Here is a 14,780-nt window from a genome sequence, read left to right as displayed (position 1 = left end):
TGAGGCTGACTTTTAGGTTATGAGTGTTAAAGCACATAAAACTCATAGCTAAAAAGAATTTTTTTGTCTTTTTTGTTCTACTCTCTTTTCAGTTAATACCTTAAATGAGAATCACACTATCTTACTTTTTCCGAAATAGTTATTTAACTACTTTAAAAAATTTTAAGTATTGCCCCTAGTAATATGTAAAATTGGTCTTTAATAAAAAGATTGAGAAAAATACTAACTATAAACTTAAATAGTTATTAGACCGCTTTCAATTTTTCAAGTTAAGCATAGATCTATTTAAAATGTTAAAAGAAATTATTTAAAACATATTATTCCAAGTGGAAAGTTGTGATATCAGCTCATATAATATTACATGAGGTTACATATACTCAAAAGTTATAATACTACTTTAAATGTTTTCAAAGTTTAGTCCTAAACTTATTAAAACGTTAAAATTTAACTGAAAAAAAAATACATTTAAGCAATGTTTATTATCTTGTACTAGATGTAACAATAGCTCATTTAATAAAAAAGGTTAAAAAAAAAAGTCATTTTATATACTCAAAATGTTAAACAACTGCTTTGAATATTTTTAAAGTTAATTCCTGATTTATTAAAAAATTGAAAAAATTTATATGCATATATGTTACAACCTTAATGTTATGGCAGCTCAAAGTATCTGCACATCATGCGACTTGTGATAACGTTATATGAACGCTGTCACTTTCAAATAGAGTTTATACGAAAAGTATTTATCTATTAGTTAATGTCTAAACTTTCTTTTTTACTAAAAGTTAATATTAAAACTTTTAGCACATTGTCTAATAAGAGGTTTTTTATTTTTATTACTTTTCCTTTTTGAATGTTATTAACTTTTTATAAAATTAATTTACTCTCAGTTTTTGCTATCTTTTATGTTTACTTGCTCCTTGGAATATATATTTGTTGCAAGATAGAGTTCTTTCTAATAAGAGATTTTTATTATTATCATCTTTTCCTTTTTAAAGTAGCTAACTTTTTATAATGATAGATTTCATTATCAATTTCTACTACTTTCAATTTTTTGTTTTTTTAATGGGAAGTATTTTCATTGCAAACAGTTTTAAAGTTCTTGTAGCTCTTTCTGGGGGAGTAGATTCTAGTGTATCTGCTTACTTATTATTAAAATCTGGGGTACTAGTATTGTTGATTTATAAACTTCTTCATCCTTACTTTCTTGTTTAGTTTCAAGTTGAAGGTGTCTTTGTTCAAAGCTGGGATAATAGAGAGGAATTGGGCCATTGTGGAGGAAGTAAAGACTATGAAGATGCCCTTTCTATAGCAAGGTCTGTCTCTCATTTTATTTTTTATAAGTAAAATTTTTAATTTTTTTTTGGTAGAAATCTTGGTATTAAGCTGAACGTTTTGAATTTTGTTAAAGAATACTGGAATGACGTGTTTCTTCCTTTTCTTTCTGAGTATAAACAAGGTTTAACGCCAAATCCTGATATCAACTGCAATAAAATGATTAAGTTTGGCCCTTTACTCTCATACTCGCAGGTTTTCTTTTTAAATTTATATAACTTTTAACAAACTTTTCGTGTGAATATTACTTGTTTATACTAGAAAAGCGGATTTGATTTTCTTTCTACTGGTCACTTTGCAAATGTTCAAAAGAATAATAACAATATTTATTCTTTAAGAAAAGCTTCAGACAATTACAATGTTGCGCTAAAAATTTTTATGATGTCCAATGATTTGCTTTCTATAATTAACTTAAAATTTATTTGTTTTTTTTTTAAGTCCTCATAGTCTTCATTAAAGAAATTTTATAAATAAATTATAATTTTTTATCTAATGAACTCTTTGGTGCTAAGTTTTATTATAAATTTAAAATTTTTAAAATTACACTATATAAGATTTTTTACTTTGTAGGATCAAACATATTTTTTAAGCTCCTTACATCATACTGTTTTGCAAAAAGTTTTATTTCCTGTCGGCCATTTATCAAAATCGCAGGTTTTATTTTTTCCAAGTCTTATAAAACTTGATTAAATTATAAAAGATTAGAGAAATTGCTAAAAGTGTAGGTTTTCACGTGGCCGAAAAACGTTCAAGTACTGGTCTTTGCTTTGTGGGAAAAAGAAAATTTCAAAAATTTATTAAAAATTGTAAACTTTTTATATACTTTACTAATGAAAACTGTACAGTTAGAAAATTTATATTAGTATTTTTTTAATTATTACTTACAATTATTGACCTTCCAAAACTTTTTTTTTGTTTATTTTATTAACCGTATAAAGATATTATTATTAAAATAATTTTTAATTCAATATGTAGTATTGTTTTCATATGTTAAATGAAATTTACTACAATTAGAATTATTTAAAATCAATTTTTGAGTTTTACATGTTATTTACTAAATAAAAAAGTAATACCTTCTAATTTTAGTGTTATATATATTAATAGAAGTAATACTTTCAATTAATTTTTTTTAATTCCAAATAAATTTAGTTCTAATTTTTTTATATAATTAAAAAATAATTTTAAATAATTTTACATAATTATAGTTTTTATATATAAAATAAATTTAAATCTTTATATTTATATATTTTTTTGACACCTATTATATGTTTCGTGTGTTTGAATTTTTCTTATAAAGTCGTGTAACCTTATAAATTTTATTAAGATTTATAACTAGAAGTTTATATATTACATATATTTTATATCAACTGTTTCTTTATAGTAACTTTTTATACTATTGCTTTATTTTTTTATCTATTTTTTTATGTTCCAAAATTTAAAAAGTTATATATTAATTTTATAAATTTTAATTATTTCTATTTATGACCTAATTAGAGTTGAATTTGTTTTATTCTTTTTATTATTATAATTTGCAAAAAAAAATTGAAATTAGTAATAGAATTTTAGAAAAAGAAAACAAAAGTTTAACTTTTGTATAGATTATATTTAATGTCATTTTTTATATTAACTTACAAATTTACTATTTTATGAACTTTATTTATTTTTTAAGAAACTTTTTTTATTAATTCAACGAAATTTTTTATTACTTTTTTTTTAAATTTTTAATAAAAATAATTTATTATAAATTTATTTATACTTTTAAAATAAATTGTTTTGATAAAAATTTATAATAAATTTTTTGCGGCGAAATTTATATTTAAGGTTTTTTATTTTTCTTATTAAAGTTTTTAAAATATGCTAAAATAATTTTTTTATAAGATTTTGAATTTTATAATTTTTAATTTACGTAAGCATAACGAGTTGAGTAGCCTAAAAAGTGATACTTTCTTAAAAGAAATTTGCGCTGCCCTATTTTTAAGTTTTTATTATTTTTTTTTAAGTGTTTAATTTATATCTAATAATTTTTTAAATTATACAATTTACTGAACTTTTTTTATAAAAATTTTAAAAATTCAGTTTTTTTTATTACTTGAGATTTTTGTATTGGAAAAAGAAAAAAATTTTTTTTTTCGAATTTATTTGTAGAATTTACTTTTAATTTTCTTTATTTAACACAGATACTTTATAAACTTTTGAATAAATTATTTATAATAATTAGTAGAACTTGCGCTTTTTAATATAAAAACATACAGCCACTTGAGCTTTTAATTAATAATAAAAAATTATATTAAAGTTTTAATTTTACTTTTATAAATTTATATAATTTGAATTTTTATGAAAAAGTTATTACCAAAATGAATTTTTATAATTTATTTATTAATCTAATTTTTGAAGTTATTTAAATAAAATATTCCCACTATTTTTTACTTACAATAATTAGATTCTAATGTTAATTTATTTGTAAAAATTTGACTAATAATTTAGTAATATTAAAAATAAACTAATTATAAATAAAATAGATAATAAATACTATAAAATAAATCTAATATGAAGAATGACAATATAAGAAAAAAAATATAAAGTTTTGTAATACATAATCTAAATTTTTTAGATTTTATAAATTCCATTTATTTTTTGAATTTTCTTTCAAATTTTTAATTTTTTTAAAATAATTTACTTAAAATTGAGAATGCTTTTAAAGATTACTTAATATTATATTATATAATATTTTTAATGCAGATGAAGTTTTTCAAAATGTTCCTTTTATTTATTTGGTTTTTAAATTTTATTTTCTAATTTTTCTTGGTGCTGCTTTTTTTAATATAAATTTACTCAAAAAATATAAAAATGATAAATATAAACTTTTAGTTATTAAATTATTAATAAAATTAATTCTTTTTTATAAAATTATAGAACTAACTTTTTTTAAAAAAACTTGATTTACAATTTTAAATTTAAACATTTTATTAATTTTAAGTAATTTATTTTATTTTCGTTAAATATATATTTTTTCACTTCAAAAATTATCAACAATCTGATTTTTTTATATAATTTTAGACATTCCCGAAGCTTCTGGCTTTTTTGTTTCTAAAGAAAAAGAGATTTTAGGAGAGCACTCGGGACACTTTTTGTATACTATTGGCCAGAAGGCGAGGTTTTTTCCTATAAACTTTTATTATATATATTTTATAAGATTTTTATTATAAAAAATGCGAATATCTAATATATTTTTTCAAAACCATTTTATATTATTTAATTTATCTTTATAATTGCTGCATTTTATATAGTAAAAAGATACTTTTTTAAAAAAAATATAAATATATAATATTTTTATAAGTTCGGAACGAATTTGTAAAATTTAATTCTGTAATTGGTTGCATTTTATATTAATTATATAAAATATTAATGCATAATAATTTTTTAAATATAAATTTATAGTTGTTGCAATATTTAGTAATTAATAAATTTTTTTTTCAAAAAAAAAATAACTTATAATATTTAAGTTCTAAAAAGATTTATTAAATTTAAATATATATGGGGTATCAATTTTTATTAATTAGATAATAAAAAGGTTTTTTTTTGAAAAAAAAAAAATTAATTTACAATATTTTCAAGTTCAGAATAAAATTTTTTAATAAAATATAAATTTATAATATCTTTGTTACTTTTGAATAAATTTTTTAATATAAATAATTGTTTTCTTTATATTTTTAATAAATTATAAAATGTTTATTTTATAAAATTATATAATTTTTTAAGGTTTTTTTACGTTTATATTTTGAGTAAATCTAAAGTATTCTTTATAGAAAACTGAAAATTGTTAATAAAGTTTTCTTTTTAAAAACTGTTAATTTTGAAATAATTTTTTTTGTTCAGTTTAAATTATTTAAATTAATATACATAATTTGTTTTATTATATTTAATGGGTTAAAAAAAAAAAACAAAAAAAAAAAGTTAAAAAATTCTAATTAAAATTTTTTTTATTGGAAATTTATTGTGCAGTTACAAATTTTTATAAATAATATATAATAAATTTATTTTTGCTAATAAAAATTGCGTTAAAAAAATTATATATATTTTTGTGGTATTTTTATTACAGTTTTTTTAAATTGAATTTTATTAATTTACTAATTTAAGTCGATTTATTATTTTTTTAATTTCTAAATTTTCTTTTTCAAATTTTTTGTTTTGTTTAAATTTATATAAATTTTTTTTCTTAGAATTTTTAATTAAAAAAAAGATACAAAACTTTTTAAAATTAAAATTTTAATTTTAAAAATTAGTTTATTTATTATTTTATCTTTTCAATTTTTTTCCAAAAATTTGTTTACAATTTTTAATTAAGTAAAATTTATTTTTTGCTTTATAAAAGTTTTATATAAAAATTAAATAAAATAAACATATATTTAAAAAAAGCATGCGTTTATGTAGTTTACCTTTTTTTAATTATAAAAGATTTTTACTGAAAAAAATAATAAAAATAGTTGTGGCCATTAAGGATTTTATTTCCTAAATTATACTTCTTTTGTACTTTTATAGCTTTAATGTATAAATAAAAGTGGTTTTCAAAACTTCTATATACTTAAAAAATTTAAAAGTTTATAAGAAAAAAATAATTTTAAAAATTAAATGAAAATTATTTTAGTTTTTTGTTGTATATAACGTTTTTAGTTTTTTTATAAAAACTTATTTTTTAATATCTTGTTTATTATTGAAGAAAATAAACAAAAAATGATTATAAAAAAAAAAGTGTTTTCCTGAGATTTTTTTATATTTTTTACTTTTTAAAGGTTTAAATTATTACAAAAACTTTTTTTTATTTAATTTTTTATAAAAAAATATATATACAAATGTTTTCGATAATAAATTTGCATAAAATTTTTCCAATACTTTTTTTAAGTTCTAATTAAAAAGTTTAAATCTTTTTACAAAACTTTTTTGCTTTGTTATAAATTTTATTAATATTATTTACTTTTATACAAGATTCTTTTTTATAGTTTTTATTTATGGCGGTTTGGATTAAATGTATTATTTTTTATATACCGCTTTTTATAGAAAAATTTTTTTTATTATTTTCTTTATATATTGTTATAAAACTTTTTTTTATTAAATATTTATTATGATTATTATTTTAATAGAAATTTACTTTTTTTTATATATATTCATAAAATTATAATTAAACTGTAGATAAAATAATTTTTAATATATTATAATTTTTTACAACTTTGTATACACATTTATAATTTATTAGAAGAATTAAATATTATTATTATTAAACTTTACATCACTTTTTTTAGAAAATATTCTTTATTATTTATATATTTCTTTGCAATATTGTAATATATTTATTAACAGAACTGGTTATTCTTATTTTTACAATTTATTTTTTAAAAATACTTTTTATTATTAATATAATATTTACAACTGTATATTTTATCTATATATTGTTATTAATAATTAATTTTTTTTTTGTATAACTTAAAAAATATATTTTTATTATTATTATTCTGTGTACAGCTTTTTATAAAAAAGTCTATAATTACTACATCTATTTAAATAACTTTATATAAATTTCTTAATGCTATATATTTTAGTACAACTTTTTATAAAAAGTTATTTTTATATATTCTCGTATAACTTTATAAATGTTTTATATTCTTATACAAAATGACGATTATTATTTATTTTAGTACAACTGTTTATAGAAAGTATTCATTATATTTTCCTGTATTACTTTTATAAATTTTATATATAAAAATGATTATTCTTAGTATATTTTCCTGTATAACTTTTATAAATTTATATATATAAAAATGATTATTCTTAGTTTTAATACAACTTTTTTTATAAAAAGTATTTTTATATTTCTTTTTACTTTTTATTTAAAGTTATTGTTTTATTTTTGAATTGTTATTATTGTTTTCCGTTTTTATTTTATTTATAATTGTTTTGTGGTCTCAGAACTTCGGAATCCATTTTACTTTTCCCCTAATATTATTATAATTATTATTATTATTATTATTATATATCATATTTATTATTGTTTATATATATATATATATATTACTTTCCATTTACTTTTATAAAAAGTATTCATTATTTACTTTTGTATATTTAGAAATGCTGATTAGTATTTTTATATTTATACAACGTTTTATATAGAATGTTCTCTTTTATTATATACTTTTATTAAATTTTTTTTTCTTATAGAAATGGTTATAATTATTTATTTTAATATAAATTTTACATAAAAAGTAGTCTTCACAATAATAATAATTATATACTTCTGCTCGACTCTTCATACTTTTTTATTTCGAATTAATTCTTATTATTATTTATTTATACAACTTTTTATAACACATTCTTTATTCTTATAATTACTTTAAACTTAAAAATAACTTTATATAATTTTTATTTTCTTATAATAATTATTTATTATATCACAACTTTTTATAAAAGTTTTCTATTATTGCTATATATTATTGTATAACTTTTAATATGTTTCTTTTTTTTCTTATAGCATTGATTTTATATTTTAATACAACTTTTTATAAAAAGGATTTTCTACTATTATTACTATTATTATGATACGTAATCATATAACTTATAATAAATTACTTTTTTTCTTATAGAATTGATCATTTTTTAGTTATTATTTTAATACAATAATTCAGAAAAAATATTTTTTATTATTATTATTTTTTTGAAAACTTTTTTTATAATTTTTAATAGAATTGGTGGTTTGGATAAAAAATATTATGTTTATGCAAAGGACTCCGTTAATAATATTGTTTACGTGGTGGACGGGAGTGATACTTCAGTAAACTTTTTTTATTTATACTACTTTTTTTGTTATTTTTATTCGAAGTTTAATATTTTTTTTTAACTTTTATTATGTTAATATGATATTAAAAAAAATTTTTTTAAACTATTTTCTTATAACTTTTCTTTGCAATTTTTTATATGAAGATTTTTTTTTAATAAAAGTTATATATATATATATATATTTATTTATTTTTAAGTTTTGAGTTTTAAAATAATTTTAAAGAAATATAATCTTTTTTACCGTTAGACTTTTTTATACAAACATTTATTTGTTAAAAGTTTCATATTTTTTATTATTCATAAAGTTTTAAGTTTGTATGTAATTGTTATAATATATTTTTATTATTAAAGTGTTTACTTCTTTTTTTAACTTTCTTGTTGAGTTTAAAGATTTTATATATTTTTTCGAACATTATTATTAAAGTTATTTTTATAACTTTATTAAAAATTGAAACTTTTATTTAAAGTTTTATACTTTACTTTTATTATTTTATGTTTTAAGTTATTATATAAATTTAAAACTTTCTTAATGATAAGTTTCTATTTCTTTTAACTTTTTTGTTAAGTTTTAAGTTTTAATATAATTTTTAATTATATTAATAAAAATTTTTTTAAAGCTTTTTTGTGATAAGTTTTGTATTTTACTTTTATTATATATTAAGTTTAAAGTTTTTTATATAATTTTTAAAATATATTTTTTTTTATTAAAGTTTTTTATTTACTTTAATTATTAAACTTTTATTTAATTTTTTTATATAACTTTCATTATTTATTAATAAATTTATATTATACAAACGTATAATATAATTTTAACATTTTTTATAATTCGTCATTATAACTTTTTATAAACTTTTTAATTTAAAAAAGTTTGTTATACTTGTACTGTTTATTATTTTTCTAAGTATATTTACTATTAAAGTTTTTTATCATTCCAGTATGTTATTATTATTACTTCATGTAAAGTTTTTATAAAGAGTTTTATATTTTACTTTTATTTATTGTAGAGTGTTTAAAGTTTTTTTTATCTATTTTGTAAACCATTTTTTTTATAAAAGTTTTACTTTTTTATTATATATTCATAATATTAGTTGTATTTAAAACAATAATTCGTCTCATTTAAGTTTTATTGTAAAACTTTTTTTTATAAATTATGATATTGTAAAAAAGTTTTGTATATTTATATACATATTTTGTATTTTCAGTATTATTTTTGCACTATAGGACCAAGACGAAGTCGGTTCAACTTTGATCGAACGATAGCTAAAGGCTATGAAAAAGGAGAACGAAAAAAAAAGTAAGTATCAAAATTTTCTCTTTTCCATCTAGCTGATCCCAGCTCAGGCTATGCCTCTGGGACGATGTGTTAACACATCGCCTGTCGACTGGTAAACGAGTGCACCGACAGGTCCTGCTAGTAAACAAAGAGAAAATTTTGATACTTACTTTTTTTTTTCGTTCTCCTTTGTTATAGCCTTTAGCTATCGTTCGATCAAAGTCGAACCGACTTCATCTTGGTCCTATAGTGCTTCATCTTTACGCAGCATAACTCACATCTTGATATTTAGTTTATTATTAATTTTAATTATAAAAGTTTATTATATATTTTCTATCTACTTTTATAATGGAGTTTATAATTTTGTTAATGTTTTTATTATAAAAAGATTTTCATTTTTTATTAGTTATTTATTATTATAAATTTTATGTTATTTAATGACTTACAATTTTTTTTATTTGTTTTTTTTTTGACTGTAGACTTTTTTTAATAAAAGTTATTGTTACTATTAAGTTTTATAACTTTTTATTTTATATTAAACTTTTATTATAACTGTTAAAGAAAAAGTTTACTTTACAGTATTATTTATTAATCATTATATATTTTTTAGTATAAAAGTTATTAACATATTGATAGTTTTATATAAAAAAAAATATTATTATCTCTTATCGCTTTTATTATTAATAAAGCCTGTAAATCTCGAGAGCTTTTTTTTTCATTACTATTTATATTTTTATGGAAAAATAAACATTATTATTATCACTGGAAATTAAAAATAGCTTATTTTTAGTTATTATATAATATTATAAGTAACTTTTTATTTATTATTTATATATTTTTAATACTTTTATATCAATAATACTTTTCATTTTTTTTATCTCACTTATATATATATATTTCTGTTTAAACCGTTACTTTACATATATATTAATAGTTTTTTTCGCTTGAAACTTTTTATAATACTTTTAAAGCTTTTATATTTTTATATGAATACTTTTAAGATGTAAAAGTTTATAACTTTATTTTTATGTAAACTTTTGTATATTATCTACTTTAAAATGAAACTTTAAATTATTTTGCTAAAATTTTACCTTTTGAGCTATTATGGACGGACAGTCTTTCAACCGAGCGGTTTAATTGGATACAAGGCGCTCCGCCAGAATATTTATACATAAAAAAAAACACCCCAACATTCAATTGTTTGGCAGTTACCCGCTTTCGCGCCGAACCAGGTTTGGTGATTACCATTTGGATTATTTTTTTAAGATTTTCTTTAGAATTATTGAAGATTTTATTATAAATGTTAATATATCGATTATTGTTATAAAATAATATACTTACTATAAACTTTTCTTTGTTATAAAATAATTTATTAAATAAAAAAAATATAAATTTGGTTATAGTAATTATATATATTTATTAATAATTTATTATAAAAATAAATATATTATAAACTTTTGGGTTATTATAATTATTGAATGTGTCACTGTAAAAAATAAGAATAAGTTTTTTAAGTTTTTGTTTGGATTATTGAAGGTTTTGTTATGAACATCGTTTTGAAATAATATAATTATATAAACTTTATTAATAAAAAGTTAATAAAAAAAATTAATATTTAGTTATTGTGATAATATCTTAATAATTTTTATAAAAAAAAATATATTATAAACTTTTTGAGTTATAACAATTATTAACTATAAAGTTATTATGAAATATAAATTTTTACATTCATTAATTCGTTTTGGATTATTGAAGGTTTTATTACGAATATTAAAAATAATATAAATTATTCTTGTATATAATAATGATATATTTATTATAAACTTTTCAATAGTAAGTATGTTAACTTTTTAATGCTAATAAATATAATATATATTAATAATTCTCAAAAATAATTACTATAAGTTATTTTATTTATAATAGTTACTTATAAAGTTATTATAAAATTATTTAATAATAATCATTATTACATGTTCTTTTTATTTATTTATGATATACACTTTTAAACTTTTTTTAATGAAAGTAAAATCATAATAAGACTAATAAGTTTTTTATATTGGACTGAAAAAAAATTTTTTATCTACTTTTTTTTATTAAAGATCATTTCTTAATTATTTATATATTATTGCATTAAAAAAATCTAAATTATTATTTATATTAATTTTTTTTAAAAAAAAAATTCAAAAACTTTCTAAGAAGTTAAGTTTGTCATAATAATGTTGAATAAAATATGAAATATTTTTGAAAAGTATGAATTATTATTGATTTTTTAGAAAAAACTTTGAAGTATGCTTATCATTTTATTAATAACTAAAATAAAAATTAAATTATTATTAAATTGTTAATAAAGTTTATTATACTTTTCCGATAATATTTATTAAGAAATCAAAATTTAATAGTAATTATAATAAAACTTTTTTATATATATTTATGAGTATTTTTTTAGAAGTCTTAAATAAATAGAAATATAATATTATTTATTGCTTTATGTACACTATTAATAGTATTTATTTTTTTAAATTTAAATATATGTTATAAATATTATAAAAATTATTATTTATATATATAATAATATTTATCAAGAACTTTAAATATATGTATATTTATTATAAAAACTGTTATTATATTTATTATTTATTATTCATGATATTTACTTAGAGCCATTAAGAATGAATATTTACAATTTTTATTATATTTAAATATATAGTTTAGTAATATTATTATGACTGTTATTCCTATTGTCTTTATCATTTTATTAAATTTACTTAAAGACGTTAAAAAAGAATATTAATATATTTTTTTTATTTAATTTTTCTATTAATATCATAAAAACTGTTATTATATTTATATTTGTTATTTTATATTATTAATTTAATAAAGTTGAAAATATAGAGTAAATTTTTTTATTATATTGTAAATATTATAAAAAACTCTTAAAGTATTATATTTATGTTATTTTAAATAATAATATTATTAATATATTGTGTCTATATTTCAGAATTATAATAAAGTTTATAATATAATGGTTATAATATCTATAATTATAATCCAATTATATTTATTAAAAACTTAAAAGAATATTTTGTCTATTTTATAATAAAGATTTTAATATATTGTTATTTTTTATTTATTTTTTAAACGTTCTCAGAATAATTATTATATATATAAGGATAAAAATATTTTTTATCATGTATTTGCGGATTAGGTACCGCGTGTCTGCGCATGTGCTTATACCACGTGTTTCTATGTTTGTCCCACATTTTTTTATTTTTTTTTTTCCTGAAGGTATATATGCTCTTCTCTTTCTCCGAAACCTTTTATATCTAAGTTTCAAAACTATTGCAAAAAATTGATATTCTTTTTATTACTTTTAATTATATAAAGAATAAAAGATAGTAAATTTTTTTAATTTTTTTTTTTCCATAATAATTTTAAAAACTTGCAGAGAATTTTATATTATTTATTTGTGAAATACTTATACTTTTATTTTTATCATAAATAATAATTTTAAAGTAATTATAATTTTCATATTATTGTAAATAAAAAAGCAATGCATAAAAAATCGTTCAATAATTTTATTTTTAAAATATTTTATTATAAATTTTATAACAATTTTAAAGGAATTAACTTATTTTTTATTATTTATGAAAAATTTAAAGGAGGAAGAATAATATCTCTATTATATTTTTTATATATATCTTATTATTACTTAAAACAACTTTCGAAAATATAATCTTTAGGGGGAAAAAAAGATTATATTTTTTATGTACTTTCATGATTATTTAAAACAATAGTTAAAAATTTTCTAATAAATTTATTACTTATAAACTTTATTTTCTATAATTTTACGATAATTATTATATTTATTTAAAGTTATATATATGAAGAATGGATTTATTAATACAATAAATACTTTATTTTACAAATATTTTTATATAAAGTTATTAGTAGTTGATAAGTTTTTTAATTATTTTATACATAATAATAATATAAAAACGTGAAGAATCGAAAGTAAATATTTCTATTTTTTAGAAAAAGTTATAGACAAAACATTAATAATTGTTATGAATATTTATAATACTATATAAATATGTTAAATTTGTTTTTTTATATTTTTTACTTTCTTGAATACTTTTTGAAAGTATATTTTATTTTTTCTAATATAATTTTCATTATAACTTTCATTAACCACGTGCTTTTGCCAAGCTGTGAAGTAGCTGAAAACAGTGAGTAACTTTTACACCAATATTAATTTTATTGTTACGTGTATATTCTAAATCGCGTGAAACCTTTTTATACTTCTATAAATTGTGGCCCATGATCGCTATTAGTGCAAATAAAATATTTACAAATAATATAAAGATATTAATAGATACTAATTTTTCTTTATTATATCTTATCTATAGTTCCGTGCACAGTCGCTATTGGTGAAGATCCTTCAAAGTGTAACGTGACTTTTCATAGAAAAGTGCAAGCTGTTGCGTCGGGTCAGGTATTATATTTTTTGTAGCACTGATTTTATATTTATATTATTTATAAGTAAAACTATTTTCAAAAAAAAAATAAATAAAATTAATTTAATTTTTTAAATTTTTTGAATTAAAATTTTAAGAATAACTGTTATTATCATTATTATTATATATACTCTTTGATTTAGCAGGTGGTTTTGTATGATAAGGATACGTGCCTCGGTGGCGGCCCCGTCACAATGAAATCTCTAGAGTATTGATTAGAAAGAGTTCATAAATTTAGAATATTTTTGTATGTTTCAATAAAAGTGAAAAAAAATAATTTTTTCTTTATTATTTTTAAGATTTATAGGACTTTAAATTTATTTTAGTAACCAAAAATTTGATAATTTAGTGCACAAAAAAAAAGTTTTTAAATTTTTAAGCATTATATGCGCATTCTAGAAAACACTACTTTCCACGTTGGAGGTGCGTATTTTCAGTTACGTATTTTTTACGAGCTCTTCTACAAGTTACTTTCTTATCTATAAAATAAGATTTATCTATAACATGCTGAATCATAATAAGCTAAGTAACGTAAAATGAAGAGTAAAAGAAATCTTTTTGTAAATTTTAAATGCGACGTTAAAGAGTTAAGCATTATTTTGCACATTAATCTTAAGAGTAACCGGTAGAAGCATTAAAAAAATGTCATTTCAATGGTAGCTTTTAGGTTATTAAAGTCTACAACGACTAGTTTCCAACCCTCATGCTAAGAGTGCGTCGCGCGAACGACGGTATTGTGTGCCTCCCTTAATCTAAAGAGTAAGGATTTCGACTGAAAGACGATAAGCGTGTTTAGCTATCCGTCGCAAAGGGCGCTCGCAATGCCATAGGCTTTT

At 17.4% G+C, this 14,780-nt stretch overlaps 2 long non-coding RNA genes across 2 annotated transcripts; both read left to right on the top strand.

Moving 5' to 3' along the window:
* Window positions 1-1,090: 1,090 nt before the first annotated feature.
* LOC135145380 (uncharacterized) lies at window positions 1,091-1,665 on the top strand. Its single transcript, XR_010283431.1, has 4 exons — window positions 1,091-1,161; window positions 1,213-1,313; window positions 1,368-1,527; window positions 1,594-1,665. It is a non-coding gene; the product is annotated as an uncharacterized LOC135145380 (long non-coding RNA).
* Window positions 1,666-4,423: 2,758 nt separating this feature from the next.
* LOC135145383 (uncharacterized) lies at window positions 4,424-14,150 on the top strand. Its single transcript, XR_010283433.1, has 5 exons — window positions 4,424-4,486; window positions 8,065-8,152; window positions 10,530-10,662; window positions 13,837-13,922; window positions 14,088-14,150. It is a non-coding gene; the product is annotated as an uncharacterized LOC135145383 (long non-coding RNA).
* The last annotated feature ends 630 nt before the right edge of the window (window positions 14,151-14,780 follow it).

The sequence above is a fragment of the Zophobas morio genome, unplaced genomic scaffold, assembly GCF_036711695.1.
Source record: "Zophobas morio isolate AGI-343-1 ecotype UQ-CSIRO unplaced genomic scaffold, CSIRO_AGI_Zmor_V1 ptg000147l, whole genome shotgun sequence".
Lineage (NCBI taxonomy): Eukaryota > Metazoa > Arthropoda > Insecta > Coleoptera > Tenebrionidae > Zophobas > Zophobas morio.
Note: the sequence above shows the minus strand (reverse complement) of the source record. Positions and strands in the feature narration are given on the sequence as shown.